Source organism: Aethalodelphis obliquidens, unplaced genomic scaffold (genome assembly GCF_003676395.1).
Source record: "Aethalodelphis obliquidens isolate GAN/ISIS:26980383/991018 unplaced genomic scaffold, ASM367639v1 scaffold40, whole genome shotgun sequence".
Classification (NCBI taxonomy): Eukaryota; Metazoa; Chordata; class Mammalia; order Artiodactyla; family Delphinidae; genus Aethalodelphis; species Aethalodelphis obliquidens.
The window spans coordinates 6,333,063-6,349,719 of record NW_020837984.1 but is presented as its reverse complement, the minus strand read 5'-3'; positions in this window follow the sequence as shown (position 1 = coordinate 6,349,719).

The window sequence follows — 16,657 nt, the reverse complement described above, 5'->3', positions numbered from 1 at the left end:
GCCATGTCACATGACTACTACTACTCAGAAACATCAAATGGTTTTCCACGGCTTGCAGAATTTGGTCAAGACTCTGAAGCCTGACTTTGGTGCCCTTCCCAAACTTGCCCAGACTCTTTCCAGACAACTTTCTGCCACTCTGCTCTATGCTTTAGCTGCACCAGAAGACTTTTGGCCCCCCAAACTCACCAAGCCCGTTCGTGTGACTGGTCAGGTTGTTCCTTCCACCCTGAATGTTCCTCCCACATCTTCCCACCTAGCAAAGCCCGACTCATCCTTCTCCAGCAGTTGAGGAATCTCCTGCTTTGTGCTGGCTTCTTGATCTCCTCTTTATTTCCTAGCCCCAGTCTGATTGGTTTCGTAGCCAGGTGTGTATAAGCTCCCCCCTAGAATGTGAACCACTTGAGAAGATGGGGACATGGAACTTTTTTTTTTTTTTTTTTTTTAGTTTAAGTCCCTTCCACACCTGGTAGAGGTCCCTGGGTGCGGTAGACACTCAAAAGCACCTGGCATTTCATTGACTCTAAATAAGAGGTCTGCCCATTTCACATTATGCACGGTATTCAGTATTCTCTAAATTAGAGAGATCGGCTGTGAATTAAAAGCAAAACAAAAAAACAACAGCTGCCACGTTCAAGGAATTACACTTTGAGTAGAAAGAGTGAAAGCAGCGGATGTCTAGGGTCAGCTGGAGGCATTTTTCAGCCATTTCTTCATTCCCTTCTACCCCATCCCAACATGATGAAGGCAACTTCCACATCCTTCCCAGGACCTGGGGAGTCACACCCTAACTTTTACCTGCACTGAACCTGGACAGGGATAGTGGTGGGCATGGCATGAGAGCATGACATGATTTGGCCCACTCTTCCGTCTCCTTGGCATACATGATCTGTGAAGTTTCAGCTTTTTGATCATGTTGCAAATGTTTCTCTACCAAAAAAAAAAAAAAAAGGAACACCATTCCCCCCAAAACAGTTAAGCTTTTAAAAAAGAAAAAACAAAAAAGAAAGAAAAAAACGCATCATATTATTCTATGATTAACTGAATAGAATGGGATTTTTTTATTCTCAGGATGATTAAAAAGCAACATACTTATCTCTCCTGTCTAAGCCTAGGTTATGGTTTAAAAAGCAGGCGTTTAACTTTGTATTGGATCTCTTGTTAGACTCCTTGCACTGATGACTCCTGGCTTCTTCCCTTCCTTGCTTGAATGCCAACAAGTTGGTACATCCTAGATGATTTTTCACTGTTTCTGCTGGTGGAATAGTAAATTCCACTGGGTCCTGTTTGCCAGGCCATCAGTAACTGTTTTTTTTTTTTTTTTTTTTTGCAGTACGCGGGCCTCTCACTGCTGTGGCCTCTCACTGCTGTGGCCTCTCCCATTGCGGAGCACAGGCTCCGGACGCGCAGGCTCAGCGGTCATGGCTCAGGGGCCCAGCCGCTCCGCGGCATGTGGGATCTTCCCGGACCGGGGCACGAACCCGCGTCCCCTGCATCGGCAGGCGGACTCTCAACCACTGCGCCACCAGGGAAGCCCAGTAACTGTTTTTAATAGCCATGAATGGAAGAGCTACCTACCCACTTTCTTTTTTCCCCCCCCCCCCCCCCTTTCTTTCCCACACATGGTAAGCTAACTTGTTTATCATACTTCTTTGTATCTAGGTATCTATTTGATGGGCTGTGCCTTTTCCTCCAAATCTGGGTTCATAGAAATTAAAAAATTTTCTCCCCACCTCCAGAGAGTACTCTGAGTGTTCTCTCGGGTCTCTGACATAGCTGGCACCTATGACCAAGTCGGGGTTACTGCACATTGCAGTCTACTTTATCATATCAATCCAGGGGCTTATAGTCTAGTGGATAGAACTAAACAGATTTGCACAATACAGAGGAAAAGCACTAGAACCTGCGTCTTCTGATAGAGCATATGTAAGTAATTAAGAAAAAAATAATTGCACGTTTGAGAAGGTGGACTCATCAAGCAGTTGTTGAACTATAAAAATGCGTTAAGTGCAGTCAGTTTCTTTTTTTAATTATTCAGGAATGTTGTTTATGTTATCATGAAAAAAAGAGGTGAGAAAATATATTCGGCAATTTTTGGTTTTCCCCCATTTGAGCAGATGGCGATTTGTCGTTCAAAATTTGTAACTCAAATTATTTCACATTTTTATTAATCAGTACAATATGTTTTTAAAACAACAAACTGCACTTAGAAATATCAGTGTAGGTCCCCCAATTTGCCTAGTTCCATCAGAGAGCAGTTTAAGAATTAGAAATTTTATTAGCAATATTGGGAAACATAGCATTCTAGTTCAGCATTTCAATTGTCATTATTTTTATTCAAAGTATCTCATATGAGGGAGGGGCAGTTGAAAATAGTACAGAAAATTGCAGTGGGGAGCTGCAAAAAACTGGGAGAATCTGTTTCAAGAGGTTTGCTTTTTTGGTAGAACAAAAAGTGCATTTTGTTAGAGACAAATATTTTTGTGATAAAAAACATTTTATGTGAAATGTAGATTGGACTTTTAATATAAAAAAGAAATGTTAAGCCATTCTATTTTAAGAAGGTTTGGCGTCTTAGAATGAAAGCTGTTAGAACTGCATATATTGGAATGTTCTCACAACTGTTGTCATCCTATGTTCCTCTGCAAACCTGTTAAATTACATGAGTGTAGAAATAAGGGAGCTTTTTTATTATTATTAATTGACACTCATTTTTAGCTGGCATGTGCTGGCAGGTCTTTCCAGACAAACCTCAGACCGTACAAGGCAGAGCTTCAATCTGAAAGTTTGGGGAGTATTCTAAAGCTCTGTAATATGGAAGCTAGGAAGTGTAATATTAAAGTGATAAACATCTTATATTCAGTGTAATTCACAGTTTCTTTCATTCTTTTTACTATCTATAGATCTAAATCAAAACAAATTCCATAAAAGAGGGGGTTATTTTCAAGCACATTTTCCTTCAGAGAGCTCTTGAATATTTTATCATATCTATTTCTATACATATGCTATACATTTCTAGATCCCTCTTGAACAAAATCCAAGGTGATGATTAAAAAAAAAACTATGACATTAGAATTCCTAGGAGATGTAAAGTTAGCCCTTGTAAATAAAATAAACTTTGTTTTTGGCAATTAAAGAATATACAGGGATATTAAGTCAAAGAACAATATGTCTGAACTATTAAACTGTTTTTTCCAGGAGGTTATTAAAAATGTATTTCAAATTACCAGAGTGGCAGGAAAAAAATAAAAAATAATAACTTAAAAACAGTTACATTTTCCTGTGCTCTTGAGAAGGAACATTGGATTTCACACGATGTGATTTCCACGTAGAATTTTGCAAGCACCAAATATCCACTTTAGGACACGTGAGAGGTTCATCCTCCGTTCCCATAGTAAGACCTTTTGAGCTGTCACTGAAACAAACTGCGAATGGGTGGGCACTTCGATTGTCATCTGGTAATAGGAATCTATGGATTTTCTGGGTGTCCTTCGAATTGTGCTGAACCCCGGGATTTAGACAAGCTCTTCACGAGGTCAAACAAAAAACCAGACCCGGATCACGGTGCCGCCCAGGATCAAAAGGGGCAGGAAGTATGTATAAGCTTATGATGTGAGGTGGGAATCTCTGGTGTGTGAACAGCGTCTGCGTCCTCAAATGGTTAATTCCCCCAGGCTGTCATATTGCATAAACAGATCCTCCTTTAATAAAATTAATTAGGTTCTGAGCTATATAAGGTGATGCCCACTGACCCTTTACATGCCTATTGTTCCCAGATCCAAGCGAAAGAAAAAAAGAGAGGCTGCCCAGTCGACACAAGAGAGAACCAAGTTGAAAGATTAGAAATCTCAAGTAGGAGCAGGGAGAGGGGATGGAGGAAGCTAGGTAATGTTTGCTTCTGCACGGAACTTAAAAGCAAAAACAAAAATCAAAACCCCGCAGCGCGGTGATGGGGTTTTGTTATTTTCGCTTTTTGCACTCGCCACGAAATCCAGGCTCCGTGGAGCTCCTGAGAAACATCCAGAGTATTTGCAGATTTCAGGGACTCGCCGCTTTAGTTTAAAAAAAAAACAAAAAAAGCCGAGGCACAGGGGCAGGGTTAGGTGGAGGGCACCAGAGGATCTGCAAAAGAAAAACAGCATCCCCGTAAACCCATTCAGATTCCCACTACGTCCCTCCCTTTTCCCTGGCTGTCCACCCAGCGCTATCCCGGGCATTTCATAACACGAGTTGCTTCTGATATTCTTTTAAGTTTGCTAAGGGAACTCCTCGAGGGTGGCAGCGGGAGCTGGGATGGGGAAAGGTGAAATGAGGACCGCGGTCTTTTTCTTTTTTCTACATCACAAGGGGCTTGAGTTCCCCTGTCCTAGGGATTAAGTGAGCGCATCCCGGGCGCCTCTGGTCGGAGGAAATCTGATGCACGCCAGCAAATGCTGCCCGATTTTGTAAGAAAAAAATTTTAAAGGGAAAGAAAAGAAAAGAATCGTTCTCGACCGGATGTTTCCAATTACAGGGTAGCCAGAGAACAGAAAGGGGGGGGCGTTTGGCGAGGCTGGGGCCAGATTCGGAGAGGGTGGGGGTCGGAGGTGGGAAGAGACACAGCACGGAAAAGGCAAGAAATGAGGCTTCTGTGAGGAGAAGAGGAAAATAGGAAAATGAAGCAGAACTAGAAAAATGACAGTGTTGAGTGCTGATTTATTGCAGAAGCCTCTGGTCATTTCCATATATTGAAATGCGCCCAAGCGGCCAGTCAGTCAATTTCTTTTGAGCTGCTGCCGCCGCTGCCCACGGGCTGCCCACGTGACTCCCCCTCAGTCAGCCTCTTTACCACCCAGCCCCAGAAACAGATAGAAGAGGAAAGAAAGAGTGTGAGGCAGAGGAGGCATCTGTGTACTGTAGTGGGTGATTTGGAGAAGGAGACATTTGTGTGGGTCTTTGGGAAAGAAGGAATGTGGCCTGGGGAGGGGAGAGGTAGGTTTTCAAGCTCCATTCAAGTGTTACATCCAGTTACCTCTCTCTGGCATCTTTCCATCTCCTTCTCCTCTCTCTTCTTCCCTCCCTCTCCTCTCTTCCTCTTTATCTCTCCCTCTCTAGGCAGTTAAGAAAAGGGGACAGAATACAGAGAGAGAAAAATCTATCTATGGATATATAATGGGGATGGTGTGGAGATGTAGGAGATTCAAGTCAGATTTTATTTTGGTGTCTTTGGTACTATCCGTTGCTTTGGTAGATTTTTCTTAAAGAAAGGCACACACACACACACACACACACACACACACAGAGATCCTAGATAAAAGCCAGTGAGTTGTTAAAAATGAATTTGCAGCATTAGAGCTGTTAGCATCATTCAGCAAGCAGCAAGCTTGATAATTTCCAGGTGTTGGGGAAAGCCGTTGTCCGGGAGCTCTTACAGAGCTTATAAATCCCTGTTGGGAGGGAGGAAAAAAATCTTTGGAGGTGAATGAAATATCAAATCACAAGACTCCTATGTAGATTTATGATTGCATAAGAAGCTTGATCATTTCCATATACTGAAATGTGCTGTCCTCCTGAGCCTGCCCAGCCCTTCCAGGAGACGAGGCGCTCCGTTCTGCCTTGATCAATGTTGACTATGAAGCAAGAAAGGAGGGGGGGGTGGTGGAAAGCAGGCTGGCACCAGATGGAGCGGGGTCTCGGGAAAGGTCAAGGTTAGCCCAGGCTGCTATTGAGTCGGTAGCAGCCTCACAGATAGATCTCTGCCTCGAAGGCACCCACTGGGGCTTCTCAAAATCAAATCTAATAGAAAAGGCAGTCACAGAATGAAATCGCTTCATCTGAATGCTAAAATTGTTATTAGGCTACATTAGAGAGATATCAGGCACGTGGTTACCAAAAAAGGGAGCATGCCTAGCAGTTTGTGTCTGAAAGAAAAGCTATGAATATGTTGATAACATCAGTAATGGGCAAGTAGAAGAGATGGATATCTTTTTTTTTTTTTTTGTCTGAAGAGCAGATTAACATATTAAATGAACATGTTTTTCTCTTTTTAGCAGGTCTACCTTATATTTTGAATTGCTTGGAATTATTCTTTGGTGGGGGGAGTGAAAAAAATCACTCAATCCAGAAATAGGTGATCTTTATTGATCGAGAAGTTTGACTCACTTAAGGAATTTTGTTAGCATCTTTCACCAGGTATGTGCCTCTGGAAATTCATCCCTCAGGCATTACATTGGGGGTTGACACTGCCTTGGAAATCAGTCTTTCTGGCTCTGGACCCCTGGAAATCTGTCAGAGGCCTTGCTCTTTTCCCTCTTCTCCCCCCTCCTCTTTTTCCTTTTGCATTCTTTTTAGAGACAGAACTGTTTCTGGAATAAATTTCATCCCACAGGCAAATGCCAACCTAGGAGAGTGCCTGGGACCAGACACATACGTACATCGCCTGTTAGGGTAGTCACACTAGCATTTTTCAGACAGTGTCCCCCCAGTTATCATAATGAAACTCACATTAGCTCTTTTTAACCTACAGCACAGCCATATCTTAAAGAAGGATTTAATCTTGTAAAATAAATGCGGGCTACACCAGATTAAACATGATGACTGCACTCCAAGGGTTAATAAATTTAGAATTAACAGATCATCTCAGCTTGATACAGCTACTATAGATGATTTAATATGCAGCCTAAGCAGGTTGACAGTCAGCTCACAGATGCAGATAAGATCAAACAGTCTCTTGATTCAATAGATTGAATGGTTGTACTGAGTGTCTAGAAGGTGAGTGACAGAACATATATGGCAGGGGTTCTGGTAAAACGGGGCTTCAATTCCCAACTGCTGTTTTGTTCACCCGTTTTCTTTTTCTAACAGTTCACCTTCTGTGGCAATAAAATCCAGAGTGCTGGTGGGGGGGGGGGGTTAAAAATTCTCATCATATAGAGTAATGGGGGACTTGTTTAACTTTGGAGTAAGGAAAAGATGGATACCTTTAATATCACGGTCTATTTCTAATTAGTTCTGCCTGGTAACTAGTATCTACCAGTCCCCTTGCCTCTCTCTCCTCACAGGCTCTCAGGTCAAGGCTCCACACACAGGATGCAAGATTCCTGGATGATGCAGATAAAGACAGGCTCATTGCTGAAATTATATAGGTAATTTCCTCAGTCCTCTAACTTTGCTCTAGCTGCAAAGATCTGAGTATGGAAATGAAGTGTGAAGCTAAGTTGAAATTCAAACTCTAGTATGTAGCCACTGTGAGATATTTACACTAGGAGAGAGCATACATTTCTGAAACTGATGTTAAAAAATGGCAAAACTGGGCAACTTGGGGCATTGGGTGAGATTGGGGAGGGTCCAACAGAAAAAGTTAGGAGTAGCTGTGCCATCAGGCCTTGCTTTGGGGGCCCTATGTAGGGTTTCTAATACCTAACTGAGCTTTTTTAAAAAAGGTTTAATTTCCTTTATCTATTTAGACTCTAGTAGTATTTAAACAAGAAGACAAAAAACAATTTTAATAGAAGTGTATGTGATCTGATGTGATAGACAAGTTTCTAAGTTTTTATGATTTGATCAAGAACAAGGGCTCCTCCTAAACCCATTAGATTCTGTCATGTGAATATATATTCAGGCAATTTAAAAATGCATATTATGCATTCAGTAGACCGGCACAGGTTTGAATTGTATCCTGTTACTCTATTCTATCGCCACCACTGCCCCCCTCCGCCCAAGTCTGAATATGGAAATCTGTAATGGAGTGACTTTAGAGCTACAGCAATCAGTTTTCCAATGTTCGTAACTTGGTGGTTTCACGTATTTATTTTATTTCATTTTCTTTTTTAATATCAAAATGTCCAGTCCACCCCATGAGCTAATGGGCCACAAAATTTTTCTTTAATAAATAAAGCCATTTAAAACTGAATAATAGCTCTACACGCTGTTAGCACTTTAACTTTTCCCTTCCTGCTCTAATGTCCTAGTGGGTAGCTGGATATGCTTCTAACTCAACATTTATTATAGTTAGGTAACCTCTAAAAAATTCTTAGAATATTCCACTCTTTTAAAGTGCTGTTTTGGGTCTTGATGTGCTGTGTTTTGTTTTGTTTTTTGAGAAATAAAATCTATCTCTATGTAACCTGCATATTTAAAGGTTTTGAGCTAAAAGCAGATCTTCCCAATTTTAGGCTGAGCAAAGTGTTTAAAGTGAATTTGTGATGGGCAGGAGGAACTCTGAACTGGGTATGGCTGTTCCTGGAGCAGAGGTAGCGGGCATTTACTTCACATATTAACCAGATCTAAATGCTTCCGAATTTTATTCTCCCTTTCTTGGACAACCTGTGATTGCAGCAGGGGGCACTACCAACATATGAATTACTTGGAAGTAGGAAGCTCAGGTTCTCCTGTTTCCCTGACTACTTGGAGGCATAACCACTGAAAACAGTTATCTCTCAGAAATTTGCATATTTATGGTGCCTCCTGCAGGTTCCTGTGATTGCTTTACAGTCAAGAAAGGTAACAGAAAAATATATATCCTCCTTTAACACATGAAAAAGGATCATATAGGAACCGTGACTCTAATAGGAGACTAATCCTTGCAAAGCCAGTAGCATGAAATTTGTTTCTGGAACATTTTTGTTTTGGTTTTGTTTTAGAATTTGAAGGGAATATTTTGGAAGTTACAGGACTAAGTCTCTGATTCCTTGAAAATAGATCTAGGAAAATACTTAACGTTTTGAGAGAAAAAAAATTAGCATAGATTTACTTATTCATTGAGTGAATGCCTCTAAAGAACAGAAAATTCCTTACAGACACGGAAAAGCCACCCAATGGATCACTTAAAAGCCTAGTTCCGTGGCACATATATTTTTTTAGTCCTAGTCATAAGCAATGAACAAATGTGCAGTGTAGCTTTGGATATAAAAGGTAATTAGGTCTCAGAAGAGAATAGTTTCATTTTTATTGGCTCTGCGTTCCAGGGATACCTTTGATACACCTTTCCTCTCAGCCCCTTTTGACCTTCTTTGTGGAAACTGTACAGGGGCCAGACACTAGGGCTTGTTTGCTTGTGGATGCCAGATTTTTGTTACTCTGCTCACTGTCTTGAAAAGCATTCCACCAAAGTAAGCATCATAATTGAAATTACACCCAGAAAAATCTAGTCTTATCTCCACCTTAGGACCAAGGTGCAGTTAAACTCCAGTTTATCAGGGGTTTTAGTTCAGGGAGAGAGTTCACCCACTCTGCAGCTGGCAACACCTGAATGCAGGAATATGGGGGCTGAAGCTTTAATTCTAAGTGGTCCAGTTCCCTTGTGTCTTCATCAGAACCTCATCCTTATTTGATCACAAGTCTATTGTACTTAATTTCCTTCCCTCCTAAAAGGCCAGTGTACAGTGCTTATAGAACTGTTACCAGCAATCATCAGCAGACATCCTGAGTGATGGTGGAACTCCACAATACACAGCCTTCTCTGTATTCCATCCTTTCTTTGGAAATGCCTATCAAAATCAAGGGGATGAAAATAATTTTTCCTGCAATTAGACGTTACATAATAAAGACACAGGGTAGTAAAAATAACATAGCTATCAATAATACGTGGTGACATAAATGCCCAAATTGTGAGCAGAGGATTCTCTTATCACACATTAGTCACCACAGCAGCATGTGTACTTATGCACTACCTTTCAGTGTAACATTAGGCAATATATCTGTTTGTTATTCTGGCTAGGGAGATTCTCATTAAAATAATTACTGCCATCATCTTATTATTTCAGTGCAATGTTTAGGCCTTTGGTATCATGTTGGAAAAAATATATAATTCAGGATTAATGTTTGTTTATTTCCTTGCTGCTGGTCAATCCCTTGCTCCTAATAAAATGAAGATACCACCTGAAATCAGGGGCTCTTTTGCCCCCTTCCTCTCCCATAATGAAAAGCTTCTTCCTTCTAGAATATTTAAAAATTGGAAGTAATGAATCACAACTTTTTAGTATTGTCAGAAATGTATTAATTTTGAACGCTTCTACAAACCAGATATCATGTCAATCTTACTGAGGGTAAAATATCTGAAAACACAGGCCTGGGCTCAGCATTTAACATTTTCTCTTTGTCACATTAATTTTAAGAGATTAAAACCCTTAAATATGAAGATCAGTGGAAATAGAACAATCCAGCTTGGAATTCTAAAGATGTTACTATAGCTAAAGTCTTATCAATTAAAAAAAAAAAAACAGTTCCTTTTTAGTTTGAGGTTGCTTTTCAGTTTGATTTATTTATGCTAAAATAAAAGAAAAAAAATGAGAGTTGCAAGTTCCCATTAAGGAGAGCTTACTTCCTGTAAAACATATGTTTTAAAATGAGCATATTTTAAATTTTCTAGAATCTTTAAATCAACAGACGCAAAAGATCTACAGTCTTTAGCAAAACCCCTTTATGTGCTTAATATTCGAATAATTAACATATTTGCCTTTTCCCCCCTCATATGTTTACTTTCATAAACTGAGTTTATTTTGAAAATCCACTAATCTTGAATTTTCTCCTACTAATTAAGCTCAGAGTTCAAGATTCAATCTTTTGAGAAGAGAGGGTCGGGATTCTCTTTCCATCATATTTGAAGAGCACATACTGATATTTCCCTTGTTCCCTGAGCAAGGCCACAGAAATCACTGTTTGGGGATGGGTGGGAGAGCAGTTGCCATTATGAGGCTCTGTGAGCCTTGCCTCTTTCAAATGAGAACCAGCTAGAACAGGCCTTGATATTTAAAGAAGGTAGTATCTGGAGAATCAGGCTTCAGAAGTAATCTCTCAGAGTTACTCTGTGTTGTAATGTACTTGGATTTTGGCTGTTTGAATATTTTATTGCATTTCAAAATCTGAGAATTGAGAACAATAAAAAAAATTTTATCTATGGTAGAAAGGATTTTGAAGTTCCCAGGAATCTAAGTGGTCTACTTCATAAGTCTTTATTCATGTACCAGACATTTCCTAAGGTCCTACTCTGTGCTGACGGGTAAAAAGATGAAAAGGATGGAGGCTCTGCCCTGTAAGAACTGACAACCCAGGACTTGTCAGGTGATAGCTTTTATGACATAAGTTACTATATGAAATATACACAGAGAAACATGCAATTGTTTCCACCTGACGCAAATGGGCTTGCGGTTTATAATGTATAGTTAGATAGCTGTGCAAATGGCCCATACTTCTTAACTATTTAAAAAGTGAAATAATGTAATTTTCCACTATATGCACATTTAATTTCTTAGTGAGCAGACACAAATACCTGTGTCTTTTTCACCTGCAGCAGCAACAGAAAATGCATTTGTAGAATTCATTCCTTGATTTAACAGTGTTAAATGCCTACTATGTGTTAGGGAAGTGAAATGATACATTCACAATTGCACGTTAGAAATAGTCTCTAAAATTGCCTACAAAACAAATGTAATACGGAAAGCTCATTTCTCAAGAGTAGTTAAGATATTAAATGTCATAAAACAATAGAATTATCACAGATATACCCATGACCAAACCTCATTATTTACCATTTTCATTTCTGAGAAACCAAGTTCTTTCTCCAACTGGTGTCAGAAGTAACTAGAGCTGTGTCCCCTCAAACTGGTCCTTGCTAAAGGCTTAGAACAGTTCAAATCAGCAATGTGAAGCCAGGGCTACCCAAAGCAAGGATAATAGTGTGCATCAGTATGGCTTTGGCATGTGTGACTTGTGAACTTTATACGATGGGCTTGTGCCTGTGTATGTGTATCTTAGTGCCTTAAAAATGAAAGCCATCCAAGAGCAGAAGCCATGTGTCATGTCTGTTCAGTGCAGTGCTCCATAAAGAAAGAAAGAATAACAGTTCTTAGGACTAGATTCTTCATTTTATAGGAATCTGGAGGCTTAGGTAACTGACCTTGTGCAAAGGATTTTTTTTTTTTAAGAGAAAAAGAAAACAGGCAAATTGTATACAACCAGGAATGGGAGACCAGAGAGATTTGTTTATCTTCTACCAAGCTGCCAAAGAAGATGAAATAGAGACAGGCTTTTTCTACCAGAAAAGTTTCCTTTGCTGGTTTTGGCAGGAAAAAAAATACTGATGATTAACTATCAGGGAAAAAAAGGTGTCTTAAATTCTGGAAAAGGGACCGGAATAGCCGCAGCTCTTCAGTAATCTCTGGGAATGATTGGCGCACATCTGGAATGGTTGTGGGCCTAGGCATTTGTGGGGTTTATGAGAAACTGGCAGAAAAGGAACTTGAGCCTGGTGATGTGTTTTGATGACTGCTTCTCTTTTGTCACCTAGCTAATTCGAGAGGATACCAACCAAAGCTATTGTGAAGTGAGAATGATCAAGGCCCTGTGGTCCTTGATGGCCTGATTTGGTGGTGGTCTGATTTCAGACAGAGAGAACAGAGAAAAGGGACTGTTCTTCTGAAAGTGAGAAGGTTTCTAAATGCAGATATGGTTGCTGCACAGTTCTTGGTGGGTCTTTTTCTGTATGAAGTCAGTGGCCTTAGGGCCTGCCAGAAACACCCACCCAGGGCCACGTCTTGCTGGGCAGGGGAGGGACATAGAGCAGTGTGCATTTGAAAACTTCGTTTTAACTCATCGACCACCTCATCTTTACGGAATGGCTTTTCTGAAGGGTCAAGAGGTGGAGAAGCAAAGGTTTGAGCTTTTTAGCTTCATCTTTCATCCTATTTCTACTGCACTCTTATGGACGTGTTAACTAGGGAAACCACCCCCCATCTCCAACCCCTACCATCACTACCATCTCCACCACTGTCACCTCCATTAACACTACTACCATCACCATGATCACCACCACCATCTTTGTTTTCCTTATGATAGAATCAGTATCAGCCATATCCTCGCTAACAAACATACATTATGGTGATGGTATATCAGGTTAATAGAACATATTTCAAAATTCTGGTCCATTAGATAATCCAAGATAAATTCTTCATCAAACTGTCAACATTCAAAGTCCAGCAGAGACATACATGGTGTTTGTGTAGAGTCCTTGGATAGTCTAGTGCTGACTGCACAGTGCTAGCTGTTGCTTTTCTGAACAAACCAAATGATAACAGGAAAGCTACAAATTTTTGAAATAAGATGGTAATATTTCTCTTGTTTTTACTACACAGTTGATAGACAAGATAAAGAAGATTTCAGGCGCTTTATTTCTCCTCTTCAGTAAATTTATACTTTTTCATCAGAATGTATACCTCTGCGTATGTGTATGAGGTGGCATTCCTTGACATACAGTCTTGATTTTTTTTTGGTTTGTGTGTGTGTGTTGTCTGTATGTATTCCAGGATAATAACATAGTAAAAAACTATAATAATGGCAAAGAGTACTTGTCCAAATAAAGGACTAGCTGCCTATAAATTTTCCTTTTAGACAGTGAGTGAATTCATAGCTGGAAGTTGGCAATAAGACCATCTGAAACCAGTAAAAATCATTTCTGTGATGTGTAAGGAGGGGAGGGAGGAAGGGAAGGTGGGAGGGAGGGAAGAAGGTGGGGGGAGGAGGGAGAGAGAGAGAAAGGGAGAGAGAGAGGAAATATCTCCAAAAGCTCTTCCTCTACTGAGTTATTCTTTTATAAAACAACTTCACATCTGGACTGATAACTTGAATTCCACCCAGTGCCATTTAAATAGCCCAAGTTATAAACCTCTTAAACTTGGGGTTTATAATAGAAACACTGACAGACCCCTAACTATAGTGCCTCTGCAGTAATGAAAGCACAACTATTTCATTATAGCAGTGTCTGGCAGGGCTGCTATAATTAAGAGTCTGTCAGTGTTTCCATTATAAACCCAAATTTTAAGAGGTTTTTAACTCACATTGTTTTAAATCACATTGGGCTGAAACTTGCTGTACAAAATGTCAGACCAGATGTGTGTGTGTGTGTTGCTTTTCCTCTTATTTACCCCCTCCCCACAAGAAAAGGGAAATAGGTGAAGCTTGTTTTTAAGACTGGGTGTGAAAAACATGTATTTAAAAAAATTATTCCCTTGTTAAAAGCAAAAGATCTATTGGGGGAGGCTGCACAGAAAATGAAGTTTGAGATATTTTTCATTTTTGTTTTTTCTGATTGTATTTTTTCCTTTAGAAGGGCTCTCATTTGGGAAACCAGATTTGAACATATCCAAAAAGCAATGTTACAAAAGTGAATCTTATGATACCCGGTTCTTGACACTGGTTTATTTGGACGATAATTGATTATGTAGGCTGCTGGAGGTGATGAAAATATCTTGCATTGTATTCTTAAGTGTTCAGCCGTTTTGATCTTTGGGGTAATCTTTTGGAGCTCACCATCCTTGGTGGGAATCACTTTTAGGCTAAAATGTACTCTTGTAACAGAGTTGCCTGATGAAAGCCTTATTGGCTCTGGGGGAAACTAATAGAATTTGTATGGTTATGTTGGTTTCATTTATGTGGTGATAGGATTTATTCACTTATTCACTCAAAAACCATTTATTGAGAATCTACTGTGTGCTAAGCATTGCATTTGGACGTTTCTAATGCGGTCCATTGGACTGGTTTCACTGCCCAGCACGTATGTGTCTTTGATGTCAGTGTTAGGGAGCTAAATTTCAATGTTCTAACCAGAACTCCTTGCTGTCTTCAAAGGAGCCTCTTACTTAAGTGGTGAGACTGCTGCCCACGCCCCCCTCCACACACACATTGTTGACTCAGCACACAGCAGCCCAGTCTAGAGGTAAGTATAGACTTATTTAGAGCAGATTCAGCTTTTGACTTCCTACTTTCCCTCCCTTCCTCCCTCCCTTCCTTCTTTCCTTCCTTCCCTTCTTTCCTCCCTTCTTTATTTTTTTGAGGGGCTCCATCCAGGTATGTGAAGTAGCCTGCCAGTCCCCTAAAGGCCCAGGGAGCCTCTGGAGAAATGCCATACTAACTGTTCCCCCGGAACCCCACTGGAGGAAGTCTGCCTTTTCAGGTGTAGACACTGCCCTCCAGGGGCCTCCTTAGGTCCCAGGCTCTGGATCACACTGTGAGCAGAGGAGGAAGAAATGTTATAGGGGGGTCAGGGCTGAGGAAGGCTGGGGAGAAGAGGGGACTGTGGCCCTCATGCTCACCTTTCAATTTGGGGCCCCCACACAAAGCCCACCCCCTTCCTCAAGCACAACCTCCCTTCCTTTTTAAAATTAATTTTCCTTTGTCTTAACAACACCCTAGCACTCCCACCCTTAAGAACCCCAAAACCTATGCCAAGTGATGAACCCAAACCTAAGTTTTATTTTTATCAAGATGACTGCCCATTCTTTATTTTCTGAAATTACATTAGGAAGAAAAAAAAGAAGAATGAAGTAAAAGCAAGGTGGGAGCGATTGTATTAACCATTCATTCAGTCATTCATTTATTTATCTTTAAGGCTATAAAGGTGTTTCCTGCTAAAGGCAGACAGTGAATATTTTATTTGAATCTTGTAGTTTCCATCAGACCTTTTAACCCTTCATTCTCCAGCTCAGCCCGAGTCCCCCGTGCCAGGCGATCCTCCACACGAGGGCTGGGACTGTATTAAGTCTCCCTCTTGGAGCTGTTTGTTGACCACATTCACGTTCAGAGCCCTGGAGCTAAAAGCACTTTACACCATAAAATAAAAGCACTGTCTTTTTTTCTAAAAGGTTACGTCTGGAGGCCACGCGGCTCATACTTCATACCGAAAACTACTGAAAGGACTATGAAATCCTCTATGATTTACAGTCTCTCACTGCATTAGGGTATAGATCTACTCGACTCTAAAAATACGGTGGGTTTCTAACCGACGTGAATATATGTGCATTATTTCAGAAAGTCTGTTAGAAAACTTGTCAACACATTATAAAGCATAAAACAGGACTTGGCTATTAAGTACGAGATCAGAGGCAGAATATATACTGCAGGAAGTCCTGGGGAGTCTCCTCCGCGGGCAAGATAGAAAGGGGGAGGAGGGGAGGGGAGGGGTCGTCTGTTGGCCTGGAGTTTGCACGCAGTGTCGTCACCGAAGGTTTGGGAAAGAGCCCACAGAGCGTATTAGCTCCTCAGTGGAATCAGCAAAGGTTCTACAGCTCCAAATGAAGTTAACCGAACGGCCATAAAATAATTTTAACGTTGTCATAATTTATTATTTTCTGAAAGCTACTTTTGGAAAGTAAATATACTTATTGTGTATCCAAGTGTGCGCGTTTAAAGTGACCTTGAAATTCACCCCTCTACAAACCCACCTGCATCATTAATCAATACTTACGTAATATTTTCAAAGCTCTTAAAACAACACATTTTTATTTCTTTAAACACACATACAAACGTTCCCCCTCCCCCAGTTTTGGGCGCTTTATCGAGCATCCAGTAGCAATGAGGGAGGGGGCGTCACTCGTAGGGGCGAGCAGGAGGGACCACGAGTGGGGGTCCGCGACGAGGAGGGAATCAAATGCCGATACACAGCCCTGGTTTTCTGGACTGGGTGAAATCAGGCTGGGGGAGGGGCGGGAGTGGAGGGCAGTTCCTATTTCACTCTGGGCATTTTATGATGGTGAAATTAAATATATGTTAACGGTGGAAACGTCGCTACTTACCTCTCCATGGGTACCCAGGGAAAGCAGCTGCAAAACTGGGTTTTAAATGTTATGTTTTAACATGTGGTTTCGGAAGGAACCCCCTGGAATCTGAAACAAGTGCAGGAACATAG